Below are 18261 nucleotides of genomic sequence, written 5' to 3' on the forward strand. Positions count from 1 at the left end.
AATTTCATATTGGCAATTCCGGCCAACAAGTAGTTTCAGCCATCAATTTGTTTATCCAAGCATTTGCCTTTCGATGGATTACTCTACATGGCGCTAATTTGTGGACCCCATGTATTCAACCATGCCATTATTTCGCTCACTATATATATTATAGGTTCACTCCAATTTTTAATAAAATTTTTTCAATTTGGCTACGAGATAGCCGCAATTTTTCTACTGCACCAATATATAAATAAACTGTAGCTGATTTGCTTTTTTTTATGACACGCCTTTTATTACTTGCACTGGTATGATAGGTAAAATTATTTTTAGCAAAATAATGCCAAAGTTAGCAAAATGAAAAATTACAAGTGATAAATACAAATTTTTGGTGCAATGAAATGCTAATAAATTTTAATAATTTGCATAACTTATGACTTATCCGCTAAAATCTTTTCGCTAAGCATTTCAAATTTTGGTGCAACGCTTATCTATGAATTTGAGGGATTTTTTTACTTATCAATACTCATTTGTGTGACTTTTCCTTATCGTGTTGGTGAAACACAAAACTTTGCGCAAGTTTGATAATTTGCTAAAATGCTAATATAAATCGTTGGTGCAATAGGGCTCTGGTTTCGGTATTTAAAAAGGTTTGCGCAAGGCTATCATGGAATTGTTTATAAACGTTCGTTTAGGTCGACGAATAACATTGGGATCTTCATCGCTGGAACCATAGCAATATTTTTTTAAGTTTAAATTGCGGTACGCATATCTCAAGAGCTGTCAAATATTAACACAGTTCAATAAAATTTGGTCGAATGTAACCAAAAAAAAAAACGGGGCCGACCTCGTCTTATAGTAAGGCTATTTAGAGCCTTATTTCACGAAGTAAAAGGGACAATAAAGATTTTTTTAAATTAGTGTAAAAAAAAGTATGAAATTAATAAATATTTTACCATGCCAATTTTGATACAAAGATGAGAGAATTTGAATTGAATGCATTTCTTTCGTTTTTGGTTGACTACTTCACGGATATGCCCATATACGAGACGCTCTGCTTTATTTAAGAATTTTTCGGAAGACAAGCATGGCCTTTTTGCGCCTTTCGGGTGTAAACAAAGGATCGCGAATTCATTTTATTGAAATCTCTTACGTTTTGAAGTTATTCCATGGAATTTATCTATCTATTTAATTAGATTTTAAATTAGTTTAAATTTTGCCGCTTAATTTTGTATTAGACAAAAATATTACATAAAACTAAAGTTTAGAAACTTGTTTTATTAATATATTTACAAATAATAATATTTCTATCTAAAAACACTTTCACATTTTGTCCACTGACAATACAATAAATAATACTATCGAAATTATTAGCCTAAGAACCGAGAAACTATCAAAGGCCACAATTTCGTTTCAGTATTTATTGAGTAAATATTGAACTAAATACAAAATCAAATATGCATGACTGATCAAATGCTGCATAGAACACTCACTCACATACATATGTATATATACATACATACCCTGTAGGAAATGGATCTAACTATAAGCTAACTTTAACTTGATTAGGAAGGAGCTAAAAGTCACTTATTATCCGTATATTTTCTTTGACGAGGGCTGACTATATTTCTATGGCGATGGCCGCGAAATAATCAAGGGCGATTACCTCTGCATTTGATGTAACTAACTTGTAATTAAACACTTTTGGACATAAAATATGAATAAAAAAAAAAATTTATTTTACTTTTTTTATTTTTTATTTTTGTTTACTTTATTTATTTAATTCCACTTCATATTTGTTTACATATTCTGCTGTAGATGGTCCCATATTCCAACTCCATCAGGCATAACTTCAAAATGATAATATGAAACTTCGATCTTCCTTTTATTTGTCCTCAATTCGAAAAAGTTTGTGCGAAGTGCATGATATTTAAATAGAAACGCGTTTAAAGAAAAAAAATCTCCTTCGTTACTCCTCCATTACTTGTCAACTAGTTTCAAGTTAGCTTTTTGAAACTAACTACAGGTTATATATTTTATATAAATCCCGCAAAAATGCTAACTACAAGTGGGTTATTTTTTATCAAGTGATAATTTTTTCTGCAGGGTATGTATCATTGTATGCATTCCAATACTTACATATGTATGTGTGTATACTTATTTACATACATCCACAAGTATTAGCTGTTGTGCGTATGCGAATAATTGATTCAGCTGACAAACAAAGCAGACAAATAAAGTTATAAAACGTTTATCAGTGATGATGGCAAATTTGTGGCCAGCAATGCCACTGACAACAACTATCGAATTTATTGCAATACAGTTCGATTAAAAATAAAAGCTCGCATAGGAATAAGAATAATTTGGAACAGCAAATAAATTCTCGCCAGATAGGCATCAGAAATAGCGGGGATTAAGAGAAGCAGCATAAATATCCACTGTGTGTGACACTAAAGCTAAAATATTACAATTCGCATAATTAAATTCCTTTGAAAACTAATTGCTGCAAAGCCAATTAAGTGATCAATGTGGAGACATACATACATACCTACATACTTGGTATGTATGTACATATGTTTCCCCCCCATTTTCTGTGTTACGTATACGCCATGGGCCGCTCAGGAAGAAATGATTACTTCGCACACCACTGAGTGGCTGATTACTGGCTTGGCATGACTTTCATAAACTAAAAATGCAAAAGTTGTACAAAAACAACGCATTACAAGGCAGTCATGAAGTTTTTCAGAGTTGTTACAGCAACAATTGTGAAAGCGAAAGTAAAATGAACAGCGGGTTAGTAGGTCGCAGGTTAAGAACTCGCTGTGGAGGCGTAACAATTGGTGGCCAACTAATAACCGCAACGGCAGGGAGGGTACTCCCTCGCGCGCCAAAAGAAATTTCGTTAAAGTAAGGGGAAAAGTGAAGTTGAATAGTTGAATGAAGTTGGGCGCGAGTTAACTAGGCTAAATAACCAGGCAATTCCCCCAAAGCGCAGCGGGAACGGGAGCAGCTGATTCAGCCGCAGCACCGCGGAGACCACAGCTGCAAATGAAGGCAGTTGGAAAATTACTATTTGATGAAACTGAGTGAGAAAAAAATTGTGAAAATATAGGGCATAAGCCACCAGTAAAAATGGGTGAAATAAAATGCAAAAGCAGCAGAAGAAGAAAAGTAGCAAAATGACTCGCAAGTCGTAAATCACTTAGATTCATTTAAATTGTTAGCGTAGGAAATCGCTGTGACAAAAACTCGCGGCAACAACTCGCGAAGGCATGTGTGTGTGACGCAGTAATGCGCGAGCACAGCAAAAGCAACAACAGCAACGACGGCGGCAAAGTCGAGCGCAATAAGAAAAGCTCAGCGCTTGTGTGGCACGTGCAGCGGCATGGAAATCCGCATTGACTTCCTGCCTGCGCGCCTTCCAGTGTGACTGCGGAATGCAGAATTGGCAAATGGCGGAATGTGCAATATTCATACGTATGCATGTTAAAGCATGCAGTTGTGCGTACGTGCTAATGTGTATGCTATGTGTGCGTGTGTGTGTGTAGAGCATGCCCCACTGAACTAATTACGCGCCAAAGGGACAATGCCGGCAAAGAAACCGACAACACAGACAAAAGAAAAAGATTCATAGCATAAAGCGAGAGAAATATGCGAGGCAGGAAATCGAGTAGTGAACAAAATTGATATTAGCTAAGCTTCAAAGTTGACTTTTATTCATATAGACGAAGTATAAAAATGAGATTAACACACACACGAATTGTTGTATAAAACTCAGAAATTGTGGTTGCTACAAAAAAATGCGAACCGCACGTGATTTAGAAGCGCGATGCAACCGTCACAGCTGTGGCCAACGGAAAGGAGTACAAACCAAAGCTTTTAGTTTTTCTCTTTCATTGTATTTAGCTTCCTTGTTTTTGTTCGCATTTTGTGTGGCTGTATGTGTAAATGTTGCCTTTATTTAATTTTTTTTTTTTGGTTATGCGGCAAAAGGTCCCAGGACGCAACTGAGCTTTTTTAACATAATTTCTTTTTTCTTGAAAATGGCAGCTAATAAATGGCAGGCGGTTCAACAAATAACTTAGGCAGCAATTCCGCTCAGCGACATCTTTTGCGAATTTCGCGAAATGTAACTGTAAGCTTTGTTGCTTGTAAGGAAACGGAAAACGGAAAGTGCACCATTACCATTAAGCTTCGAAAAACTTGGTATAACTAAAGCTTAAAGCTAGCAAAGGCTTTTGGAAAGTCTTCCCTTACTAACACATCTACTCCTAAGAGTTGTGCGTAAATTTTTGTTTTATAATACATTTTAGAGCAAAAAAATGTGTTTTTAGAAGGCAGATAAATTTTAAATTGTCCTTGGAATTTGTTCATGGAATTTTTGAAATCTTTTTGAACGTATTAGCTTGCCTAATTTTTTGCCTTCACAATAAAAATTAAAAACCAACTAACTTTAACATGAAAAATGTTACTCATACGAGTACTTGCAAAACGGTGTATGAGTAATATTATTTCCTGCTCGCATTTCAAACCCAACAATTATTGCGCATTTTCAGTTGACTATTCAAAAATGTTTATTTATGCACTGATTTTCATTGGCAAAAGTACAGGCCTTAAAACAAATCAAACAAAATTACAAAAGATTTTTAATTTTTCAACCGACTTAAAAAGAGGTCCAATTGGTCCAAATATTTTTTTTGTTGGTCCCATACTAATTTGCTTTAGATCCGATCACTAGATCATGAACAAATTAACGGTACTCTTAAATTTGTATATGAGAATTGATGTCGGTTTTGTTTTTTACTTAAAAATTATTTAATTATTGTTACTAAAATTAATTTTAAATTTTTTCATGAAAATTAAACTATTTAGAGAAAATTACCTGATCTAAAAAACGGTATACATATCCATAATCTACAACCAAATATTAGGTCCGCGTGTTTCTGCATTTTTTGTGCCATTTCAAAACCTAGGAATTCCCTACAGTCTAATTTAAGAACGTTCTAGGCATCGGACACTAGGTCGCCAATGTTGTTGATACAGGAGTTCGTCCTGGTCTTGAAAACTTCCATAGGTTGCCTAAATCTCTGGTAAAGTTTTCGGACGTTTTTCCTGTTGGCCAGCATTTCAAGCTCTTCGCACCCACGTATTTCAGTCTCTCTCTTCTTATTGGGGAATGTATGTCTCGCTTGCCTCTTCAGTTCCCTATGAGCTCGCATTTCGCCCGATCGCAGCATGGCCCTGTAGGCGGCACCTTTTTTCGTACCAGCTTCTTGAAACTCCCCATCGAATCAATTGTTCTTTCTGGCTCGATGAAATCCTACTATGTACTTTTTTGGAGGCGGTATGTAATTAGTGGGTAATGTGGCTTTTCTGCTCGCAAATGTCTCGGTGAGCAGGTGCGAGAGTCTAGTGGCGAATACTTTGGCCGTCTGTTGTGATTGCAGCGTTTCAACGTTGAGCCTTCCTTGAATTGTTGGGCGCACATTCCTTTCTAGCCCACCCTGGCATTGAAATAACCAAGCACGATTTTGTATATTCACTGCAAGCGCTCATAGAAGAGATCCCTGGACACTTCGTCCTTCTCTTTCGTAGCAAAATGGGACGCAGATGAACAAGATGTTGAAGAGTATCGCTTTGATGCGGAGTGTGACTAGACCTTCGCTAGGCTCCACGCTTACCTTTTCTTGGCCCGTCCATAGCATTTCTTGGATGACGATGATGTCAGCCTTTGTCTTCGCGAGGACGTCAACCAGCCGGGCAGAGGCACCTTCTCATTAAGGATCCGGATATTCACGGTGCATACCCTCAAATTATGGTCCTTTATTCTTTGTCGGATTTGTCGTCAAAAGAAAGCGGTCTCATCCGAGGCATATTTATTTTTTTCTTGTGTGGGGTTTTAAAGAGGCGGGACCCCAGCGCACCCGAGCTTCTTCTCCTTCTCACTTCAGCTCGCCCCAAACGGGTGTTTGGCCGTTAAGCGTCATTTTGTAGACCTAAAATTAGAACGAACTTCTACAGGTTACATAATTTTTTCTGTTTATTTGATTGCGTGTACATTAGGGCTGGTCGAAAATTTATTTTTTCTCAAATCCTTTGGTAATGGTGAAAATATATTGTATGGTTCAGCAATTTAGGTCGCTGGTTCCAAATATACTAATCTGCTTTTCATATTAGCTATTCTTTCCGAATTTTTGGAAATTTGGGAACCATTTCGAAAGCTATAACACCGTGCGATAGTATATTTTACACACAAAAATTAATACATTCGCGAAACTATGGGTAAATTATAGTACAACTGCATACTTAGTTTTTCTCTCTGACGTCAGGATTTTTTTAAAGTACTTTGATATTTAAAAAATAGCATTATTTCAAAAAACTATGTAAAAAATTGAGTGCAATGTAGGATAACAATTTTGTAGAATTATAACAGAGTAAATTTTTCATGCATAAGGACGAATGGGTATGGAAAATGTCTTTTACAAATTTTGTCCTTGAAAATTTACAACATTTTTTTTTTAAACTTTATTAACTTAAAAAGATACAATATATTAAAGCACATTTTCAATACCTATTCGTCCTTGAAACCCAAAAAACTTGCTTTTGATTCTACATTAGTACCTATATAGTTATTCTATATCTTTAAAATTTCAAAGTCCTTAAAAAAAATGACGTCAGAGTAAAATACTAAACATTTTTGTTCTTTTTAAATATTTTTTTTTTATGTGAACGCTTCTTGCTATATCACTAGAGTACCAGTTACTGTCGAAACTCGACCGTTTTTCTAGTTTTTAAGAGCCTTGGGGAGGTATTCTAACTTAGAACGTAGCTAAGCTTAAATGGAACCGGAAAATCCTGTGCTTTGGAACTAAACCGCGACTACAATTTTTTATATCTTTGAAAGTCTTAGGAGAACTTCGGCGGGACTTGGAATTGTGCCGATACATTCCAGTTATATAGATGAATTTCAAAAGCACTAAAATCCGATAACTCAATGAAATTCGATAACGCGACTAATTTCAATAGCTGTGAAATTCGAGGGCTCGATAAATTTCGATAACTCAAAAGTGTATATATCGCGATATAAATCGATAACTCGATAAACTTTGAATACCTTAATAAATTTTTAATTTTGACAGCTCTATATTTTTCAAAATGCTATCGACAAATTTCGATCCTTCGTTACACTCTGTTAGCACGATAAAATTCGATAATCGGTGATAACTCGATAAACTTATATAACCTAGAAATTTCGATAAAACGATATATTTTGAAAATTCCATAAACTTCGATTCGATAAATTGACGAATTTCAGTATATCAATAATTATCGATAACTCTGTAAGTCGAAAGCACTCGATGCATTACGATAACCCGATAAATTTTGTTAAGTTTAAAAATAATGATAATTCAATAAATATCGATAACTTGATAAATTTCTTTAACTTGACAAATTTCAAAAATCCCATAAATTTTTATAGCTCGATTACTATCCGTCTCTGTGTCTATAAATTTCGACAACTGAATAAACATTGCTCATATTGAATAATTCGATACGTTACGATAACTCAATAAGCACGGATAACTCAATAAATTTCGATAACTATAAACTTGATGATTCGATAAATTTCGTTAAATTTTATGACTGAATTTATTTCGATTCGCGGTCAATTATTATTGGCTGAGACCAGTGGCGGATCCAGCTGGGGGGGTTTTGGGGGTTAAACTACGTGTCAGTCAGTGGCGGGCCCACGGGGGGCGTTTAAATATGGCGCATATGTATGTATGATATGGCGTCTATGTATTGAAACAACCCCCTTGGGTCCGCTACTGGCTGACACCTAAGACAACATAATATTACCATTACAGTAGGATCAAATGCATTTTATTTTCCCCCATACAAAATTTACCCAGCCTAATGTAGATATGTATGTATTAAATATGTAGTTGCAGATAGTTTAAAGGAATATATTGAGACGAAATGGACAACAAAATCATTCTCGTAACAAAAATATAAGCTGAACTGAGTTTCTTTTACCAATGTCCCAAAAACAATGTTAGCTAAGGGGATGTGTAAGAATACAAACAAACAAACATAAGTGCATTTTTACTATTCTCCCTATTGTTACTTTCATTGCAGCAACATTTCAACTAGCTGCAGGCTAAACAGAAAAAACGTTCTCACATTGATCTTCCTTGTTTTCACTACAATAACAGCAAAGGGATGTTTGCTGTTCTTTTATTTACCTTTGCTATACCTAAAAAGCATTTATGTATTTACATATCCACGTAGGCATTGCAGCTATAAAAACATACATACATATATATAAGTATTTGGCAAAATATGATTTTAAGCAACTACCGCACGTAATATTGTCACATTGATGACGAGAGAGACTCTAAGCGGTCGTTGCAAATTTTCCTTGGTCCTATCAATTTCTTTTTTAACACCGCCCTCCCCAGTGCTGAGCTTATCCATCATTTTTATGTATTTATGTAAGTATATGGAAACAGTTGTTAATTCGATTTCATTCTGTTTTGAGCAATTGCCTTCTCACTTCATTTCTGTTGCTCTTTCATTCTCTTAGCACTGCTGTATATTTTACCAATATTCAATGCATTCCATCAGACTTGAATCAAGTTTCTCAATTTCAATGATTTATTCCTAAATCTCGCATACATTCAAATGCATACGTACAATTATTCATTGGGCATGAATAATGTAGTTCTGGTGGTAACTATCAAAAGTGCATTACACTACACAAATTTATTTCATTTCGCTGCTTTATACATATTTACAACTATATATATGTATATATACATGTGTTGAATTTCTGTTTCCGCGCAGAGACAAAGTGTCCCAGCAAAAAGAAAAATAAGCTTCACCAGAGAAAAAATAAACCAAGTGTGGATTGAATGTTTCGAGCAAGTTTCATTCTCAGGTCTCGAACATCAATGTGATCGCCCAGAGGTTCTAAGTGTATTGAAAAGGCGAAATCTGAATATGAACTGACTAAAGTCCAACCCGTTTTCTTCTATATATAATTTTTATTAATGTAAAGGGTCACATTTGGCAAGTATTCCTCTTAATAAAAAGATACCAGTGAACCCGCATAGCGTTAAAACGTCCAAAATTTAATTTCAAAAATTAAAAAAATATTCCAAATGTTAGTCAGATTTATAGGAGATCTGAGTGCCATATTTCATGAAAATCGTGCAGCCGTTTCTGAATAAAGAGCAGTCTCGCATAGTGCATGTTTTTATTTTCATCTAATTTCAAATCACCCTATACCTATGAAAAAATTTCTTTTAATAATTTATCCAACTTACTGTATAGTTTGAATGTGGCTTTTTAAACACGTGGCAACCCTCTTTAAACATTCCAAATGGTCAAACTAAAGCTTTTTTAACATTCTTTCCTTTGACTACAGTATTTTTATATTTTTTGTATTAGTTAATTGAGTTAGACCTTTCAAACAGGTGGCAGCCCTTTTCAAAAGTATTTTCAAGCTTAATCCTCGTTAACTCTCCTTCGCCTGACATTGCGATACATATTTTAATTAATTGTTGAATTAAGTGGAATTTGATTTTTTTAACATGTGGCAACCCCGCTAAGTACGGTTCAGAAATAAAAGTTTTTCAAACTGATACCCATATTTTAATAATTCATTATACTTGTTAAATAATTTGAATTTAATAGGCGGCAACCCTCTTTCAACATCTCAAAAATATTCTTAGCGTTCAAACTAAAGATTTCCTTCGTTTGACATCTTTATTTTGATGTTTCATATAACTTGTGTATAAGTAACCTAAATTCAAAATTTCAAGCAGGTGGCAACCATCTTCAAAATGTATTCAAAGTACTACTTTCTGAAACCCTTTTCATTTGGTACCCATATGGTGATATATATTTTTCTTACCTAATATAATTTTTTAAACAGCTGGCAATCCTCCTATAGTTTAGCTAAGAAACAAAGCTTTTCAAAACCATTTCGATTGATATCCATTTTGTAGCTGTTGATTTATTTTTTTTAATAATTTGAATATAATTTTTTAAAAGGTAAAAAGTTGAAAATATGCTTGGATCAACACGCCGAAGAATATGGTTATATAAACGCATGCCCGACGAGTGGAATTTAATGTACCCTTCCCTATCTGCAAGAAAAACGATCCCGCCAAATGTACCACTCACGTACTGTATACTTAACACAGATAACCCAATGGAGAATTACTGCTACGTAAATATATGGCGTAGAAGAATGGACAATCACAACATCTGATGAGGCGGCTCTGGGAGTTTTCGATGGAAAGATACTGAGGAGGAACTACGGACGGAACACTGCAGACGATGGAACGATGAGTTGTATGAACTTTACAACGATATGTATAGACATAGTGAGGCAGGTTAAAATACAGCTTCTCCGCTGGGTATGCAATAGCGTATAAAAGATTCAAATTCTATTTTGTTTTTTATGAATTTAGATTTTGAAGAAAATTAGAAAATTTGAAAAAATAATTTTGGGAAATTTTTCCAACAGGGCTGGGGTTCGAATTCATCGTGTGTACGTTTGCATCCATCGCGCCTGTCCGTAGGCACTCTTCGCCTGAATGTTATTGCCAACACAACACAACTACAATATCTACAATTTAGTACACAGTTTGCAACATCGAGTAGCTACTTATTTGTACTTCACTTTCTTAGCCAGTGCTATTTTCTCGAGTGCAAACTTTGCTCTTAAATGTGTTTAAGTATGCTCGTAGACATACATATGTACGATGTATGTATATGAATGTGCATGTGTACAGTGCCTGGATGTATCGTTTATATAAACATTTCCTTGCATTGCTACACACATACAAAAAAAAAAACGTATGCATACAATTGCAAACCTATGTATATTTTGTGTACTGACTCCTTCCTAACTAAATCATTTTCATGCTTCCAGTGGCCTGGCATCTCCTGGCATCGCTGATCAGCAATATCGTTTCACTCTTGAATAATTTATGGCACTGCTATCTTCTCTGCATTGGCTAAAGCATTGGTGGAAGCCCAGAGTCACGGTCAAGTGCATTTTCCATCTTTCGCAGCATTCCACCTTGTGCCATCCAACAACAACAACAACAAAGGAATTGCTATGCTGCAAATGCTCATTGATTTATTATTTGCTACTTAAATTACAATTACATTTTTCATCTTAGTGTTGCATTGTACAGCATTTTCAATTAAAAGGGGTAATACGAAAATTTAATTAATTTGCTCGTAATTATGTAATGGCATAAGGCGCTCGTTTGCTTACGTGCAAGTTTATTTCACACAACTGCATATGTAGTAGTTCAGTAGTATTGTTATTTTGTTTTTTATTCCTTGTTAACCATAGCTTATAAATGAGCGTTTCCTTAAGCCGTTGTGAGATTTTTAAAGGCTAGCAACAAAAGTAACTTTGAAGTTAAAAAAAGAGGCACAGGCACAACAGTATCATTTACCTCCTGAATGCAGCAAAAGCTTAATGATAAGTCAAATATTCCGTTCAAGTCATTTTCTTTATGATTTTAATATTAGCAGAAATTTAATTAGTAGTTTACTGTACATTATGGATATGTATGTATACCGTTTTTCCATATCAGGTGATTTGCTCAAAGATATTTTAATTTTTATGGAAAAAAATCAAATTTTAATAAGTAAAAAATTTAAAACATTTCAAATTTATGCATAAATAAACATTTTTTGAACAGGGACGGTAATGATAATGAGTAAAATAATTTAAATCAGCATTTAATCATTATTTTATGAGTTTTACTTTTTTTCGCTTAAAAATAATAATTATTATTGATTTTTATTTTTTCCATCACAAATAATGATTATTTTATGATTTTTTTCGCTCAGAGATAATCATTACTTTTAAGTTTTATTTTTTCACTCAAAAATAATGATTATTTATAATATTTAAAAGGCAATACAGACGCAACCTACTGAAATGTTTGGCCTGAAAAGTTTGGGACTTATTCCTTATATTAGGGTATCACTTCCTCTGAAAAGGATACGTCGGAAATCGAGCTGGTTTAGCTTTTGATTTTTTGGAATTATCATTAAGTGAGAAAATAAAAATCAAGTAATAATAATTACGAAAAAATAACACACAAATATTAATTATTATTTTAATCTTTATTGATTACACTCGAAAATTAAAAGTCATTGTAAATTACAGTAGGACGTACGACTACAAATAGGTGAGTATAGTTAAAATTATTTTACGACGATTACAACTTGTTGATTTTTTTTTTAGTTGAAATGTAAAAAATAATGATTAATTTTCCATCCCTGGTTTTGAATGGTCAAATTAAAATGTGCAATAATTTTTCCGATGAATTAGGAGCAGGAAATAATAGTACGCACACGCTACTTATTACTAGATCTGCGTAGCGTATGAGTAACATTTTCCATGTTAAAGTTTTAATTCATTCATTCGCCATGCAAATTTTTAAATGAAAATATCTTGGAAAAACTACATGATCTAGAAAAGTGGCAAATAGATCCGTAATCTAAGACCCAAAATTAAGTTTACTTGTCTCGGCGTTTTTTGTGTAATTTAAGCGTTTAGGGACGTAGGGTGTTATACGAGGAATGAAAAAGTTCCGAAATGCATACATACGTATGTGCATATGTATGTAGAAATAACGTCAGCGCACTTATGTCCTCATCGAACTTGTTGCAAGCGAACACAATCCAACTCAGAGAGGCAACCGGCAAATGAAATGCAACTTTGCAAACAGTTTACCGGTGTCCTTTCCACGTGACGGTTTTATTTCATATATGTCTCGTTAATGGCCACACAACTACATATTCACACGTGTGCAAAATTTTTTGGCGCGCAATAATTTCGTTGTAACTATGTGCTTTAAGGAAATCTACTCAAACGACGAATGTGAAACTTATTCTTATTTAAGATCAACTAAAAAGTGTTATCGCCAGGGGATATGCCATATTTTTGTTTTTTGTCATTGTTCTTTAAAAATTTGAATGTTTAAAATTTTAATAATTATTTTAATAGCAAATTGCTATTTTAAATACACTTTTGTTTCAGGATAGTGAGGCAACTTAAAAAAATTAAATGCGCAAAGAAGTTCAGAGGTTCAGAAAAGTTATTATATTGACTAACTATGAATAGAGTGTCATCTAAAAATTTTTAAATTAATTGCTATGTTGGTTAAAAATGTATGACCGCGTGCAGCAGTTAATTTCACACACAATAAACTCAATATACCCGCGAAAAAAGGTGTCAGAATTTTTTAAAAGGATTTTGAGCTTTCAATGATATGATTAATACAAAAAATTTAAAAATAACATTTTTTAATAACATCATTGGTTTCTAAAAAATAAAAATAAAAATTGTGTGGCACTAAAAAAGATTAAATCTTTTAATGTATAGAGGCGCATATTTATGTAAAATGTCTTCTTTAAAAAGTTATCCTTAAATATTTTTGAAGATTTGCAAATTTTCTTTTTTTTATTATTTGTTAAAGACTTGGCCTTATGCGCCAAAAATTTAATCTTTTTCAATTCTAGAGAATTTTCTCTTTTATTTAACACCTATAACAGTATCCAACATTTCACAGAATTTTTGAAATACTTTTGTTTTTTATTTATTATATCGTTGAAATTTCAAATTCTGACGTCAGAGAGATAACCTCAAAACGTCTTATTATATATTTGACCCCTAGTTACGTTGGAATATTAGTTGTGTATTTTTTGGTGTTTGTTTTTTTATTTATTTTATTCTGTTTAAAGAGGTTGTCATGAAAATATGAATATTTGTGTATACTTATTTAAAAATATACAAAAATTATATTGTTACCACCTATTAAAATATTGATGTTACTAATTTCTTAACGTGTGAAAAAAATTTTAGGTAAAAAATATTTTTGAATAGATTTGCCATTTGTGTATATTATTTACAATAAGTGAAATGTCAAATATGGTTTCTAAAATTTGCCAAAAAAAAAGCTTTTATTCTTACGAAAAAGTTCTTTCAAAGGAGCGGTTTCAGCCCGAGTTGACTAAAGGAAGAGAAGGGTAAGAAGAGTTGTAGAAAAGCAACTTCATATGTTGGACTTAAAGAAGCATATCTGGCGCTTACACATTTGACTCAGGCTTTGTATTTCTCCTCCAATTTGTAGTGTGGCCACGGCGGCCGCTAACATAGGATTCTGAATAAGTGAGAGTTTAACCAGCAATGACGTCCAGAACGGAGTGGTGCGAAAGTAGCGCAGGTCCAATGAGGCAACGAAGATTTTAATGAACTCTTGATCAATAAAACGCAATAATTAGCGATTATTTTCGGCTCAATAAAATACCAGACAAACTTTGCCATTGCATGCATTTAGGTAAACAAATTTGTATAACTACGGTGCCACATGCAAAGTGATATCAAAACTTTGTATTTCTTTAAATATTCCTTGCATTTTTTATACTCGAAAAGTTTATTCGTGCCTTGAATACAAAAATTTTATCTATGAAATTAAGACAAAAAAATTCTCCAACACAGCCAATTAAATATTTATAAGTGGCATTGTACACGAGTGGCTTCGAGGCTTCGAACTAACATCCTCGAAAATGCATTTTTCTTCCATTTGCATAAGTTAATGCTTGTGATTGTACGTGCAGTTAGACACTCGGACATTTATCAAGTTGAAATACAATGCTGGCAATAAAATTGATAGAATGAACTGTAAATATGTTAGTGACACGCACTGCTGCCATGAAAGTGAATTTTATCTAAACTTCGGCACTTTGCAAAGATTTGTCTTTTGCTTTTCACAGAAACTTTCACTAGCAATTCTGCGTTCGCTTTGAGCCAATTCTATCCAATTTCTCAACAGCTATATTCAAACAAACAAACATACACTTATGTATTGTGATTGCAACTGAAGGAAAACGAGCATCCCTGCAAAAATCACAACCACTCCATGTACGCGCGTAAAGAGTACTCCCTTAGGGCCAAGGAGTACTCCAAGATTAACCGAAATGCATTTAAACAAGTAAGGGAAGTGCGCGGTCTAGGGCTATGCCGAAGCTTTCTGCATTTGAAATTAGTTGTTGGGAGCTAAGCGTAATTTTTATATTCGCTGTATATATAGATAGAGGAGTTATATAAAAAAAATTATATCTGAACAATCAGTGGTAGGGGAGCTTTATGTTATAGTGGTCGGATTTATCCGGTTCCGAAAATTTATTGGTATAAAAATGTGATCCATTTAACATTGCGACGTCCGAGGAAGTGACACAACCTGGTTCCCATATGCATTGCCGAGAAACATTTTGTAAGTACTCCAATATCGCACAAATGGACCACATGGTTCCATGATTTTTGCAGCAATATTCGGCTAACAAGTGTATGTGTATGTATGTGAGTATTTTTTTGATTGTAAATTGTGTAGTAGATTGCGAAAAGTTGCATGCAAGTATGCATGGGAGCTTGTATATTTTGTTAGCAAACAACTTGTAAAGGACATGATAGCTCATTCTTTGCTGCAACTTTAACTCTTGGCGAGTTCTCTTTTGACATCTTTCGTTCATTCACATTCTTTTCATTTATAAATATGTCTTTTTTTTACAAGTGTTTTGAATGCCCTTCTTCACTATTCTTAAGTAGTATTTATGTTGATATATAACTGCATAGCTAGCGTGTTGTTGTTAGTATGACAACCGCAAAAATTAAATTGCAACAAATTCATGAATTAAACCAAAAAAAAAAAAGTTCTTAAAAAGTTTTCCTCTGTATTTTGCGCTCCACATAATTGAAAAGTGTAGTCCTCATAACAACAAAGTTAGTCAATCGCTTGTTTTGAAAGCCATTAACCGAATTAGTGCGCTATTTGCATTTGTTTTCGCTGGCAAAGAACACTCGAATGCGGCTCAACCCAATTCTGGTTGTGTTGTGCTTGTCAAGGCTTTAACGGCCTGTTTTGACAAATCATCCCCGCACCCAAAATATTCACATATCGGCGGTACTTTGGCAAATTGGCGTATCTCAAAATACTGTCAAACAACACTTTCTAACAAAAAAAACTCTCTACTAATAACAGAAAATCATTTTTAGTAAATCTTTTACTGAATATTAAAAATTGAATACTCTTTAGTTAATTGATATTATATAGTGAACCGTAGTATTTTAAGGCCTATTTTCGAAACAATTTTACGAGATAAGAAGTGTAGTAGTGAGTTCTGAGATACGAGGTTTTTCCAAAGTAACGTCCATATGTTCATAGTACGTGCCCAGCGGGAAATAAATAATGTAATGTATTTCTTGTGAGTTATAGATTTTATTTCTGTTTAATATGTAATCAGCATTCCAATGCATCCAAAATGTTCTAAAAAATTCATATTAAATGACATACATTCCTCGATACTAGGTAATGCAAAATTTAATGCTATATTTTTCTTAGGATATCGCCCTAGGAAAAAAATTCATTTTCGGTTATGAAAACGGCATGCATTAAATTTTCCCACTGGGTACGTGAGTAAATAGTTCATATACATGCAATCATAGAAGTATTCGTGCTCTCGAATCATATGTGTACGTAAGTATGTATGTACATATGTATGTTAAATATATGTATATATGTAGGCACTCTTACTGATAAAGGTAATGCGATCCATTTTAGCTGCACTACGAATTCAAATTCACCTAATTTACGTCAAAGGCTGTGCGGCAACTAAATGAGTGGGCTTATTACGCGCTCAAAAAGTTCTTACACTTAAAAAAAAAATTTAGCAGTTTTAAAATGAAAGTGTATGCGGTTTCATCATTAGTTTATTGCACGTTGAAAAATAGATTAAGGATGACTTCTAAGAGGTTTTTGGGCAAGGCGTGGTATCCTTAGTCATTTAAAGTTTTAGGCGTGCTATTGAAGGACATGGAGTATTTCTGAATTAAATCTTTTTTTGTTTTTAAATACACTGCGACATCCCTACAACGAACTCCTCTATAACAAATTTCTCTCTAATACGATTTTTTTCCGGACGTAAAAAAAGCTTATATTACTCTCAAACAATTCTTAGAACTATAAAATTTCATGAAGCCTTCGAACTAACATGAGAATTCTGTTTGCCAGAGATGATGATACAAAAATTAATAGAAACAAGTAAGAGCAGCGCTGTCTTCGGCTATGCCGAAGGCTTCATACCTTTCATGAACATCTGCAAATTTTACTTTGACAGATTACTGCTTTTGAATACATCTGCATACATCGATAGAGGAGTTACATACTTATATAAAAAATCGCATCTAAACAATCAGAGGTATGGAAGATATACTTTATATGACACCAATCTAAGTGATTTTCACCGCTATGTGATCGGTATGTAAACCGGTAACAAAATTTATTGGGTTTAGTTTCGTACATAAAGGAGATATATCGCAAAAACTGGTATCTGAACAATCAGTGGTATAGGAGATAAAGCTTATACAGCATAGATTTTGACGATTTTCTCAGTAGACTTTGTATTATTATTTATAAAATATCTTACGAAATTTATCGGTTTTAGCTGTTCAAATAAAGGAGTTTTACAGTAAAATCCCATATCTGAACAATCAGATGTATGGAAGATATATGTTGTAGTCATCCGATCCTTGTTATTTTCACTGTAAGTATTCTGTTAATAATGAGGGAAAATGGTGCGAAATTTCATGTTCCTAGCTGCATAAATGGAGGAGTTATGATAAAAGACCTCATATCTGAACAATCAGTTGTATGGGGGCTGCAGGTTATAGTGACGCGATCTTTGTTATTTTCGCTGTAAGTCTTCTGTTGATAATGAGTGAAAACAGCGCGAAATTTCATGGTTCTAGCTACATAAATGGATGAATTATAACGAAAAATCTCATATCTGAACAATCAGTTGTATGGGAGCTATAGGTTATAGTTACCCGATCTTTTTAATTTTCACTGTAAGTTTTCTGTTGATAATTATTGAAAACAGTGCGGAATTTCATGTTCCTAGCTATATAAATGGAGTAGTTATAACGCAAAATTGTATATCTGAACAATCAGTTGTATGGGAGCTATAGGTTATAGTGACCCGATCTTTGTAATTTTCACTGTAAGTATTCTGTTGATAATGGGTGCAAGTATTGCAAAATTTCATGTTCGTAGCTGCATAAATGGAGAAGTTATAATGAAAAATCTCATATCTGAACAATCAGTTGTATGGGAGCTATATGTTATAGTGGTCCGATTCTTCCGGTTCCGACAAATGATTAATACATTATAAAAATACACCCAC

The sequence above is a fragment of the Rhagoletis zephyria genome, unplaced genomic scaffold (assembly GCF_001687245.7).
Source record: "Rhagoletis zephyria isolate East Lansing unplaced genomic scaffold, Rhagoletis_zephyria_1.1 Rzeph_scaffold_00073, whole genome shotgun sequence".
Lineage (NCBI taxonomy): Eukaryota > Metazoa > Arthropoda > Insecta > Diptera > Tephritidae > Rhagoletis > Rhagoletis zephyria.